The sequence below is a fragment of the Mesocricetus auratus genome, unplaced genomic scaffold (genome assembly GCF_017639785.1).
Source record: "Mesocricetus auratus isolate SY011 unplaced genomic scaffold, BCM_Maur_2.0 Super-Scaffold_15014, whole genome shotgun sequence".
Lineage (NCBI taxonomy): Eukaryota > Metazoa > Chordata > Mammalia > Rodentia > Cricetidae > Mesocricetus > Mesocricetus auratus.
The window spans coordinates 13,309,615-13,323,108 of NW_024429186.1; the positions used below are offsets into that span (position 1 = coordinate 13,309,615).

Below are 13,494 nucleotides of genomic sequence, written 5' to 3' on the forward strand. Positions count from 1 at the left end.
AAAGGGAAGCCTGGGCCTCAGAAAGCAGTCACCCTTTTGGAATGCATGCTTCATCAGTTCATGGAAGAATTCTGGAATGTATACTCTAGCTGTCTCAGATGCGGTTCTGCCCTCATAGACATTAGAGGAGGAAGTAGAGAGGAGATATAAAAAACAGAACAAACACAGGCAAGTAAAATCTACATACATCTGATGACAGTGAGGAGCGCGTATGCATGCGTGCGTGCGTGCGTGCGTGCATGTGTGTGTGTGTGTGTGTGTGTGTTACATAAAGCACACCCAGAGCTCCAGGTTAAGTTAGTTTGCCATCCAGCATTTCCCATAGAGGATAGAGCCATGCAGGAACCTGGGAAGAACATCCCAAGCAGAGGAACCAGAAAAGTGTGACTGCTCCAGTTTAACTAGCAAGCATGCTTGCAATAAAACACAAGAAAAGGCTAGGGAGATGGCTCAGTGATTAAGACCACTGGTTGCTATTGCAGGGTATCCAGGTTCAATTCCTAACACCCACATGACTGCTAACAACCATCTGTAACTCCAGTCCCAGGGGATCTGATGCCCTCTCCTGGCCTCTTTAGGTTCTGCACAGATGTACATGTAGACAAGACACATACATAAAATAAAAATCAATGCATTTTTTAAAAAAAATTTAAAAAGGTAAGCCGGGCGTTGGTGGCCTACACCTTTAATCCCAGCACTCGGGAGGCAGAGGCAGGCGGATCTCTGTGAGTTCAAGGCTGGGCTGGACCGACAGCCTCCAAAACAATACAGAGAAACCCTGTCTCGTAAAACCAAAAAAAAATTTTTTTTAAAAAGGTGAGAAATCTAGGTACTGATGAGGGAGGGCCAGAGGGAGAAGGGGGTGAGGGAGGGCACTGGGGAGGAAACAGACATGAAGGAAATGAAAAAGAAGGGCTGGGGATGTATCTCAGATTGTAGAGGGCTTGCTTAGCATAGAGGAAGCACTGGGTTGTCCCACATTAACTGCAATAGTGTGTTTGCCTGTAAACACTTAGGAGGGAGAGGCAGGAGGACTTCAATGCAAGGTCATTCTTGTCTATGTAGCAAATTCAAGGACAGCCTTTGCCATATGAGATCCTATTGAGAAGGAAGGAGAGTGAATGTGATGAAACTAGAGCCAGGGCCAATTTTTAGACTAAAGAAACATTGTAACTATACATCGATACATTTAAACTCAAGATGAGATGAGAACTTTCTGCAAAGACATATCACGTAAAAAGAGGCACATGGTCTCCAGCTGAAGGTTACAGGCATTATGAAAGAGTAGCTTATGACTTCATTACGCATAGACTCTGGTCGTAGCAAACCACAGAGGGAGTGACTCAAGCCAGACAAAGTTTCCCAGTCGAGCCACGGTCCAGAGCTGGCACATGCTCTGCTTTCTGGGTGTGCCAGGCCAACCTGCTTCCAGCTACCTCCCCACCAGGCCCCCTTCCAGGAAGCATCAGACTGAGGGGAGAAGAATGCGCCCACATTTCCAGGCCCATGCCAGAGTGGTGCCCACACATCACTGGTCTCTGCAATCCACGTCCTGGAATCTCTCACAGTTTGAACTTGGAAACGCAGCCACATGGCGCCATGAGAGAAGTGAGTTAGGACAAATGTCTCATTCCAAGCATTTGTATCCACCTACAAGCCCAGGGCTCCCTGATTGCAGAAAGACAACCTGTTAGTGTACAATTAGCACTCTCTGCCACACTAGCCAAAGCTATAGCCTTAGAAACAGTCACCATGCCAGATGGCTTCAAGAACAAATCCTCCCAACCAAACTCCCAAAAAAGAGTTGCAGGAACTGTAACAGAACTCAGGGAAGGACAGACAGTCCCCAGCTCACTCTTTTAGGTTAGCGCTACCCTGATGCAGAAGATAACAGAGAAAAACCTGCAGGTAAACAGTACTTACACAGGTTGATGCACATCCTAAATAAACTGTGCCCCATGGTCTGCTAAGAGAACCCAGCAGCGTGAAGTAGAGTCTACACCCAGAAACAGAACATTGTTCATCCACTGAGGTGCCCACTTCATCTGCAAAGAGGAAAGGAATCGTGCCGTTACCTCTAAAGACAGTCTAGGAAGATGGAACCCCAGTCCCAGGATAAAAGCCAACAAACTTTTTCTGATATCTATTTCTCTCATGGTTATGGACAAATCCCTGTCAAGAAGTCATTTAAGACAGGGAGAAGGCCAGGTGTTGGTGGCTCTCGCCTTTAATCCCAGCACTCGGGAGGCAGAGGCAGGCGGATCTCTGTGAGTTCGAGGCCAGTCTGGTCTACCGAGGGAGTTCCAGGACAGGCTCCAAAACAATACAGAGAAACCCTGTCTTGAGAAACCAAAACAAAACAATCAAAAAGACAGGGAGGATTTATTTTGACTCAGGATTTAAGGGTGTATGGTCCTAGACCACCCTGGCTGGGAAGACGTGGTGGTACAAGGGGCTTGCCCCTACCTGCCTGAGTTTGCGTGCATCTGATTGGACCAGGAAGCAGAGGGGAGGTGTGGAGAGAACTGAATCCTCCAGGACCACCCTCAGGCACCCACTTCCTCCAGCTAGAGTCCACCCCCTAAAGGCCCCAGGAGTGACACTGCTTGTTAATCAGAAATGGAAGGAAATTACATTGATATTATTGTGTGTGACAGCTTGCTGTAGTTTTCTTACTCTCCCCTTTGTTCTTTTAATAACTGGGCCTATCCTCCCACCCACTCCCCTTACACCCGCTCCCAAGCCCAATGTTAGCTAGGTCTCTGACCATTGGATTAGAAACAAACTTCTCCAAGCCTTCTTTGTATTTGGAGGCAATCAGGTAATTAAGTTCCAGCCAATGGGCTGTGAGCAACACTGACACCTCCGGGAGTCTTGATATTGTTTCCAGGGGAAACTGTTGGCTGTAGACTTTCAACTGCAGAGTCAGCCCTGTTGTTTAGGGGGCTGTCAGTGTGAATTCTTACACAGATGGAAATTTGCTTTCAGGCCAGTATGTTTTGGAGTCTAGTCATCCTGTGTAGTCTATGCGTAACTCTTTGCCAATATAATTGTGGCCAGAAGCGGCTACTGATCCGTTTCCTACATGGAGTCATGAGCAGTGCCTCCAGTGAAGGCAGGGGCTACAAGACCTCGTCGTTGGTCAGATGTGACAGTCCATGTTGGAAGTGCTCCATCACTGTGGTTAGCACCAGAGGAAACCATAACGGGGGAAAGAGACATCGTTGCTCATAGTGTCTGAGGTTTCAGCTCATGGTTGGCTGCCTTCACCACACACACACACTCACAAGCACATACATATACATACACCACACATACATACACACATAAACACAACACACACATATATATGCTCACACACACACACACACACACACACACACACACACACACAGTGTTCCTATACATACAATGACCAATTAGAAAATACAAAAAAAAGTTACATTCACCAGAAGCCAAACAACTGTAACAAACAAATGGGCAAACATAGAAATAGATACCATGGGACATGAGTGTGTCATGTTTTTTCTAAACTGTTTTTAGAAGCTGTGTTCTGCTACAGAAAGGCTTGTGTTTCTATACTTAAATACTTAAACACTGGTGGTTAAAGTAACATAGACCAACAGACATAAAGAAACAGGTAACAACTCTTGTACAAATGGCAATTTTGCATTTGGTGACGCTTAGTGAAATGGTGTCAAACTCTACTCAGTAAGCATCCTTGGGACAATTCTTTTTCCATTAGAAATAATTTCCAGCCTTACTGCATATCTTGTTTGTTATTTCCATACCTATGACAAACCTGAATACACAACGTATTTTCGTTCTCGGTTTCAGAAATTTCGATCCATAGTCATTGTTCCATAGACTCTGGACCTGTGTGTGGTGAGGCAGAAACTGATCACGGAGGGAGTATGCGCTAGAGAAAGCAGAACAGACGGTGACGGAAAAGGAGCGGGGTTAGAGCCAGTTGCTAACTACATGCCCAAAGTGACCAATGTCCTCCATCTCCACTCTGCCTCTCACAGTACTGCCTCAGATTTGGTGTCATCGGAGGATTGAACCAATCAAAACATCCTCATAGATCCACCCAGACATGTGCGTTTCCAGTCTACCAGGTGAGTCTCAATCCAACCAAGTTGGAAACTGTGATCCACCATGGTGCATGTGCAATGGATTCTAATTAAACCAAAGACCTAAGAGTAAGGCTCTAATTAAGTGGTGCTGAGTCTGCAAACCCTTCTAAAATAGATACAAAACATGGAAGCCATGAGGTGGACAGTCTCAGCCACTCCTCTGCCTCAGCCACATAGGTCCTTTGGCTGTTTCTAGACGGTCCAAGCATGCCTTCACCTCAGGTTATATTGTCATCGCCACCCCCTACCACCACCGCTTCCCCGTGTCTGTGAAGTTCTTTCCCTAGAATTCTGTTTCAATGCTATCTTCTTATCAAGGCTCTTCCTGGTTGGCCCTTATAGAAAAGCTCAGACAGCAGCCAGCCTCTATGACACAATATCTGTGTGGAGGCATACCCTACAGGAATGTAATAGGAGGGACTCCATAGCTGGAAAAAGCTAACAGATTAGCTTATCTAACAGCCCATCTATGTTCCAAGGCCTCTCTATTGCTTGTGTTTGAAAGCTTCCAGCTCCAGGGAGATTTTCATGTTCTAGAAGGATCTGTTCTTTCAATCTCTCCTCCAGACCGCCCTCCATTCTTTCATGCATCCATCTGCCCACCCACCACTGGCAACCCACGCATCCTCCTTTTACTCCCCTCCCAGCATATCCTACATACCCACCCCTCCTTCCCTGCATCCGCTCCCTCACTACCCAAGTCCACCCATCCATCCATCACCCACGGCACTGGGACACTAATATCTATAGGGGGACACTAATATCTGCAGGCACAGTGCTGAGGCTTAGAAACAGAGCCTATCTTTGTTGGGCTGTCAAAGAAGTCAGTCTTGTGAGTGTAAACAAATAATAGCACACTGTGACAAGAGCTATCATAGAGATCCTTTCAAATTTCTGTGGAGGAAGCCGAGGCAGTGGTGGCGCACTCCTTTAATCCCAGCACTTGGGAGGCAGAGGCAGGCGGATCTCTGTGAGTTCAAGGCCAGCCTGGTCTACAAAGCTACACAGAGAAACCCTGTCTATGAAAAAAAAATTCTGGCCGGGCGTTGGTGGTACACGCCTTTAATCCCAGCACTTGGGAGGCAGAGGCAGGCGGTTCTCTGTGAGTTCAAAGCCTGCCTGGTCTACAGAGCGAGTTCCAGGGCAGCCTCCAAAACAATACAGAGAAACCCTGTCTCGAAAAAACAAAAAAAAGAAAAAAAATTCTGTGGAAGAGAGGATGTGATGACATCCAGGAGTGTCAGAGTTAAGTCCCAACAGGGATGGCATTTGAGCTGGAAGCTGGAAAATGAAAGATTCCATCCAAGCAGAAAAGAATGGAAGAGTATCACTGCCCGAGGAAATAGAATACTGAATACAGACATGTGTACACATAACGTGTTCAGAACATGGGATGGTGGAGTTTGGGGGCTGGGGGGCTGGGGGAAGAAGACTAGGGCTCAGAAGGACTCAGACAGAGCTGACAAGAGATAAACCTGAAAGACCGCAGATTCCACAATGCTGAAGTTTTGGTGAACAGTCATTCTCTAGAATTTCTGTACAAAATATGCAAAGAATCCCCATGATGTTCTTACATTAATCTGTGCTGCCGGCTTGGGCTTAGATGCAGCTTTGCAGAATATATTTTTTAAAGTTTCATTATGCCACTGTACATCAAAATAGGCCAATATAAATTATAATACGGTCATGCCAGTAGGACTTGCAAACACAATATTTTAAGTTTATTCTGCATTCCAAGACCCATAAAAATTATTCCGAATGGCTGTTTGCTTTTTGAAGCCAAATGAAAAGGTATTTGCAATTTGATTATTAACAAATCAAATCACTGATAGGATATTGGATTCGGTACATCTCGGACTGACTGAGAGCGAAAAATCCTCAGCGGTCCATTACATAGCATGGCTGCTTTATTGCTTACATGTGTCACTAAGAATAAGCCCCACAGCCAGCTCCAATTTTATTTTGATTTATTTTAACCTTTTCCTTGCTCTGAAGATTTTTCTCTAGGCCTTTCTTAGGCATTGGTGTTTTTCTCTCACTAATGTTGTTATGGACAGGACCTGTTGAGTAGTTCATTAAGTGGATAAAGTAATGGGTAGATGGCTCCGTGGAAGGATAGATGGATGAGTAGGTGGATTGGATGGAATGGACACAAGGATGATGGATGTGTGAGTGGGTGGGTGGATGAATGATGGCTGGATGACTGATGGATGGATGGATGGGTGGGTGGATGCATGGGTACATGAATGCATGGATGCATGGGTGAGTGGATGGGTGGGTAGATGGGTGAATGAATGATGGATGGATGGTAGATAGGTGAATGGGGGATAGATGAATGTATAGATGGATGATGAATGGATGGATGGATGAATAGATGGATGGATGGGTTGATGAATAGTGGTTGGATATGTGAATGGATGGATGATAGTTGGATGGATGGATGGATGGATGGGTTGATGGAAAGATTCATCCTCACATGGATGAATTACCAATTACTGTCCTCCAGATCTGAAAAATTAAGAATCCAGCTTAAGAATTAAGTAGCTTTTATCATGGAAAGAGTTGTGGTCTTCTTACTTTCAGTACTCAGTTTCTATTGAAAATTTTTAAATTTTGCTTTTGTTTTTGGGACAGTGTCCTATGTAGCAGAACCAGGCCTGGAAGTCACTATTTAGAAACTTCTGACCCTCCTGCCTTCACATTTCAACAGCTGAGCTTATAGGCATTTGCCACTAGCTTTATGTGGTGCTGGAGATCAAACTCAGGGTTTTGCACATGCTAGGTGAGTACTCTACCAACTGAGCTATGTCCCCAGCCCAAGTTTCTCTTTATTATTATTATTGTTGTTGTTGTTGTTTTATTTGGGTTTTTCAAGACAGGGTTTCTCTGTAGCTTTGTAGACCAGGCTGGCCTTGAACTCACAGAGATCTGCCTGCCTTTGCCTCCCAAGTGTGTCACCGCTGCCCGGCAAGTTTTTCTTACTTTTTAATATTGCTTTGAGTTTTGCCCTGTGTTCCTGCTCAAAGTAAAACTCCTTTGGCTTTAGATATCCTCAGGGCCTTTGAGAATAATCAACAGAGAAAACCAATACACCACTGGTAAAGTAATCAGGCTAGACCTCCCTCGGGGCAGTCAGAGTCTCAGATCCACTGCAGGTTCAGGAGAAGCAGCTTCTTCTTCTTCTGGCCTTGTCTCCCAGGGGCTCTTCCCACTCCTTCCAGTCAGGATCTCCATTTCCAGGAAGCCTCAGGGGACCCAAACTCTACAAGTGGGGAGCATGCGGCTCTAGAACCCAGAGGAAAATGGCTCTAGGACCTGGAGGAACAGCTCCCATTTGGAGCACACCCTCTTCTGCCTTCCCCTGGAGAAGGCCTGGGTTTGGAAGGTCACACCCATCCTTCTCTACTCTGCTTTGAAGTCATCCACATAGAGTCATCAAGTGATGACAGTCACCCCCGCTGTCATATGCTTGTCTCAAACTTGATTGTCAAGAATTATTTGCTGAGGGCTGGAGAGATGGCTCAGCAATTAAGAGCACGGGCTGCTCTTCCAGAGGCCCCGAGTTCAGTTCCCAGGAACCACATGGTGGCTCACAACCATATGCAATGAGATCTGGTGCCCTCTTCTGGCCTGCAGGCATACATGCAGGCAGAATGCTGTACACATAATAAATAAATTAAAAGAAGAATTATTTGCTGAATTTTTCTAAATTAAGAGGAAAGGAAGAGAGAAGAAAGTAACATTTTGCCCATAGGGTCACTGGGATGGACATATGGAAGACAGTGCCACATGAGAAAGCAAACAAAACCAGAGAATGTTATTTGAGTCTCAGATCCAGCCATGTCTGAAAGCAGCCCTCCATCCCTGGACTTTCATGGTCAGCTATTGCTACACCTCAGTCTCGAAATTGCATGACCTCACACAGTAACTTGTGATCTGGGTAGATGGAAAAGTGGTTAAAGTCCTCGCCTCCCAAGAATGAGGACTGGAGTTCAGGTGCGGGGTGGTCATGACAGCCTCGTGTAGTTCCACCCTTGCAAGTGGAGAACCGTGAAAGCCCAGAGCAAGACGGCTAGCTAGACCAACCATACCGATGAACTCAGGGTCCAGTGAGGTGCCCTGCACCAGTGAATAAGGTGGAGAGGGACGGAGAAAGACCGCTTATGCCAACCTCAGGCTTCCACATGCACCGGCACACATGTGCACCTGCACACATGTGAACACACACATAGTAAAAGGCAGTAAATGTTATCTTCATGGTTCTATGTATGGGCTGATCAACTCATGGAGGGGGTTTATTTCTTATTATTTATTTATTTAGGCAATGTGGTTCTTGCTTGGAGCTCCTGATGCCATTGCATTCCACTGTCAACTGAGTGGGTTTGCAGAGGTGGGTGGATCTCTGAGTTTGAGGCCAGCCAGGGCTACATAGTGAGACCCTGTCTCAGGAAAACAAAATAAATAAATAAATGCAAATAAAATAAAAATTAAAAAGAGAAATAAAAAGAAAAAGCTATAGGAAGGAACATAAAAGCAACCTAGGGACCTGGTCGTGAGCAGGCTTGGGTTCCACCACTCTGCCCCATGAGAACGGATGTCATGAAGACACCTCCTGCTAAGTGAGTTGCTTTGGAGCTACGGTGCAGGCATAGGGCTTTGAGGACAAGTGGAGCCCAGCATCACTATCTAGATTCCAGTGTGCTGAAAGGGTGAGGAGGCGAATGCAGGGACTTCTCAAAAACAGCTGCCCCCTCCCCCTCTCCTGCCTTCCTGCCCTTGGCCACTCCCACAGCCTCCCCCAAGCCCACAGGATGAACAGCCCCACCAAAAGTCACCTGTCACAGCCCAAGGCTAAGGGGAAATTGGGCTTCTCAGACTCCCTCCCTCATCACCACCCCCCAGTATTAGCCCCAAGTGGGAAAAGAGACATGACTAATTGTGCCCACAGTTGCCTCCTGGCATGGACAATTAGCCACCTGCATCTAATTCTGAGGGACCCAGAGGCTAATTGCATCTGCCAGACCTCACGGCTCTGTGTGTGTGTGTGTGTGTGTGTGTGTGTGTGTGTGTGTGTGTGTGTGTGTATTCGTGGGGCCCTTGCCAGTGAACACCAAAGCTACTGAAGTGTGTGCATGTTACTGCATTTAACATCTGCTGAGAGCCTGCTGGCCCCTGAGCATAAAGGGACCATGCCCTGACATTGTCCTTCCCAGAGGAAGAGGGACAAAGAGGCATTCATTCCCCATAGAATGAGCAAAGCACAGCTTCGCTCTGACTGGCCGAGGAGGAGGGGGTTCACTTCCGATTCTGGGCAGCTCCTGTGATCACAGCCACCTGCTCAGGCTTCCAGACTCTCCTCTATTCCCACCTCTTCCCTCCCTCTGTTGAGTTCTGCTGTAACATAGAGACGTCGGACCGGGTGCGCCTCCACCCCCAGTCAGGAAAAGGCACCCAGAAGGTACCTGGACGATTGTGTGGGCAGACAAAGAAGGTCAGCCCCTTCCTCCATAAGGACATCGGTGGGTTTCTGATTTAGGAAACAGGGTGCGCTAGTGTACCTTCATCTCACATCGTGGTCCAGCCTCGAGGAGCTCCCCCAAGGGGTTTGACCCGAATCCTTCTCCACTTGAGCGCCTTTGACCTGGGCCCAGCATAGACCTTGACTTTGGCCTCTGTTCCTCTGATTCTATCTAGAGTCTTCTGCTGAGACCCCCGTTTCTCCACCTCGCTCTACTGCCCGTCAAGCTTATGTGCTTTAGCAAGTGTGATTAGGGATTTCACCAGACCATCTCTCAACACCCCAGGTCCCCCAGCCCTCCCCCCCCCCACACACACAGTCAGGAAGACAACCTCCTCTCTGCCACATGCCTGGCTTTCCATCTGATGCTACTGTCCTCTCCTACAGAGACCTGAGCCTAATGTGGCTCCCTGGTCTACAGAGGCGTCTGCCTTAATAGCAGGGAAGTGCTTGTTGAGGTCAGAGTAGCCATCTGGAGGCTAAACTCTCCAATCCCAGTTGGCTTTTCCTACAGTATGCCCCCATCCAACATGGGTGAAGTCACTCTGGTGTGTGCATTCATTTAACCAACCCTACAGCTCATCAGCTTTGGAGGTGGAGGAAGGAAAAGAGTCTGGGGGATTGGATTGCAGGATGGGTTTCCATGGCCATGTAGGAAGGGCATCCTGCACATCATTTTCCCCACATCCCATTGGCCAGAGCTCAGTCATGTGGCATCCCTTAGCTACAAAGGAGCCTGGGATTTGTAATTCACAGGTGTGTGTGTGTGTGTGTGTGTGTGTGTGTGTGTGTGATGTGTTTGGTGTACAATGAGCTAGCACCATGTCTAGAACCCTGACCATAGAGCAAACAAGAAAAGATTATTATTATTATTGAAGCCTGGAAGCCTGGACCCAGTGTGGTGATAGGAGGTGTTAGAATCTTTATCAATGGAACCCAGCCTTGGACAGGATTTGGGCTCCTCTCCGGAGATACTGGGTTAGGTCCTGAAGAAACCCCTTGTTACAGAAGCCAGAGTTTGACCCCAGATTTGCTCTCCGGCCTCCTGTTTTGAGATGGGATCACTACCTCCTGTACACACTCTTGCTCAGGTAACACGGTCTACCAGATGCACAGGGAATGCCCTGAGTTTTCACTAGGCTTGAATACCATCCTGTCGATTTTCTTCCTCCCTCTATTGGTCATAAGGTGGCCATGTCCACGGCTCTCTTCTAGTGTGGAGATTTGGGCCTCCTGTTTCTGTGATTAGACATAAAAATAGCTGTTGGTCGGTTGGGGTCTGTCAACAGTCAGGGTGGAGCCCTGCTTCTCTCTGTGGTGTTGTAATAGCCGAGAGTGAGAGTGGGGGGGGGGAGAGGAGGGGGAAGAGAGAGGGGGGGGGAAAGAGAGAGGGAAAGAGAGAGGGGGGAGATGGAGAGAGAAGCTTACAGGGAAAGAGGAAGTTGGACAGAAAAGGGGAAATGCAAGTTCATCTCCCCCTTCTTTCTGTAGTCTCTTCCACACACAGCTCCTGCAGGGACAGCGGGACAGCTGGGCGGAAGTGTGGGAAACAGCAGAACACTGGGGTTTACAGCTTCTCCACCTAAACCATCTCACAAAGAGCTTCTAGCCAGTGGCTGTTTCCTCCTGAGCTCTGAAATCAAACCACAATGCCACCATGGCTTGCAGGATCTTATTCTCACGCAAAGGGAGTTGCTACTTCAGAGGAGCAGGCCGGCTGGTGCTGCCGGCCTGCTGCCCCGCTCACGGGGGTCACAGGCAACTAAACCATAACCCTAGGAAGCATTTCCCAAACTTGTATGGCCATGATGTGTTATTTAAATGATACTGTTTTGTCAAGGTGCCAACGGAGGCTCACACCGTATCATTTATACAAAAGGAGATGGCCAAAAAAAAAAAAAAGTCTTGTAGAAGAATTAATGGCTGTGAGAAGGGATCAAAATTTGATCCATATGCTTAATAAAAAGTAAACATTGAGTAACTGCACCAATAAATGTTAAAATTACGAGATAAAAGGCGTAACAAAGATGGGCAATTGTCACCCAGGAAGCACACAGCTTGGCAGCGGGTAGGAGACATGCACGGCCTGTTGCCGACTGTCACACTTCCTACAGAAGGTGATCCGTCATGTGACTTCCCATCACTGTCATCAGGTTGGGAGACCCTTTCCCAAAGAGACATGAGAAGAGGCATTACTCCAAGCTGTGGACTCCCCTCTCCCCACCACTGTCCTAAGCACCAGAGGCAGCTTCTACAGCCCACTAAAGAGATCAAGCAAGTGTGCTGAGAAGATAGCTCAGTCAGCAGAGTGCCTACCTTGCAACCATGAGGACCTGAGTTCAATCCCCAGCTCTCATGTAAAAAGCAGGGCATGGCAATGTGTGCTTGTATTGCTGGGCGTGGGAGGGGTGGCAGGGGATTCCTGGAGCTTGTTGGCCAGCCCGGCCTACTAGGAAAGTTCCAGGCCAATGAGAGACTGTCTCCAAAACAACAAAAGCAAAACAAGATGGACAGTCCCTGAGAATGACACACAAGGTTATCCTCCCATCACGCATTTGTGCATACTCACTCACAGGAACACACACATATGCACATACACCCATACACACATGTACATGAACAAACACACACGCACATGCACGGATACATGCATGCACATGTGTACACACAGGCAGATCAGGTCATTTCTCAGGTTAAATGGGACCCGGGGGCTGTGGCTTCAGAACCCATAACCCTGTTCTGCTGTCCCACTGCTCATGTGCTATCATTAGTGATAGAAAGATATTTGTGATTTTTCTGATGTAGATGATGCACACCATTTGTATCCTGCCTTTGGAACACCCGTGAGCATTCCTCGAGGCTTTGTGTGTCACAGAACAGTTTGGCAAATGGCATTTGAGATACAGGTACAAACTATTTAGCGCTTCGTCTAAACCACATATTGACTGATTTAACCACTCACCTCCCTGGCTTTCTTTTTCCAAAAGAATAGCTTACAATTACACACACACACACACACACACACACACACACACACACACACACACACACACCACACACACCTATGGTCCACTTAGATCAAGCTGGGAGGGCAATGACACAGTCTTCCAGGTAATGCTACAGAATCACAACCCACCCTCATTCTGAGCTCCCTCCCCGCCAGAGTCTTTAGGCAAGGACAGCAGCCATGGTGTTCTTACTCTCTGGAACTGGGGTTCAAATGCATGCCAAGAGAACCAATTTTCTTGGCCCAGTGCCCTAGGATGCATTTGTCACAGGGACATCTGCATAAAGTAGCATTGAGCAGGGTAACAAGCTGTATCCCCAGTAGTCATCGGATAAGACAATTCTGTGATATTCCTGGGGTGGCTCCTCAGACACCCTGTGTGACCTCGGCTAAGGACATGTATTAAAGTCTCAATGAGGCAATTATGGGAGATGGAGATTCAGATGGAAGAGTCTACAGGAGTGAGACTCCACCTCAGGCTGCTCCAAACCTCTCCACTCAGAAAGAACCCCCCCATGGCCTTTCTCAAGGGTCTACAAGCTTCCCCCCCCCCAGTTACCTGCTTTGCCATCCATCCACTGCCACACTGACTGACCCCAGCCAGAGCTGAGTCAGTCATCTTGCTTGTTCATAGGACATCCCCATCCTTCTCGACTACAGAAGCAACCTCCTAGTCCCACTTGTTCACTCCAGCCCCTGGTACACGATGGGTGCTTGGAATATGAAAGAGAACGGCCCCACAGGCTCATGCAATTGGACACGTGGTCCCCACAGGCTCATGCAATTGGACACGTGGTCCCCACAGGCTCATGCAATTGGACACGTGGTCCCCA

The 13,494-nt window shown here is 47.6% G+C and overlaps 1 long non-coding RNA gene across 1 annotated transcript in view; it reads left to right on the forward strand.

The window, feature by feature from the left end:
* LOC121139446 overlaps positions 1-12,555 on the forward strand; it is a 29,426-nt gene extending 16,871 nt beyond the window's left edge. Inside the window, exons 3-4 of the long non-coding RNA XR_005876403.1 lie at positions 3,838-4,118; positions 12,460-12,555. This is a non-coding gene — a long non-coding RNA (uncharacterized LOC121139446). The remainder of the gene's footprint in view (positions 1-3,837; positions 4,119-12,459) is intronic.
* Positions 12,556-13,494: the final 939 nt, after the last annotated feature.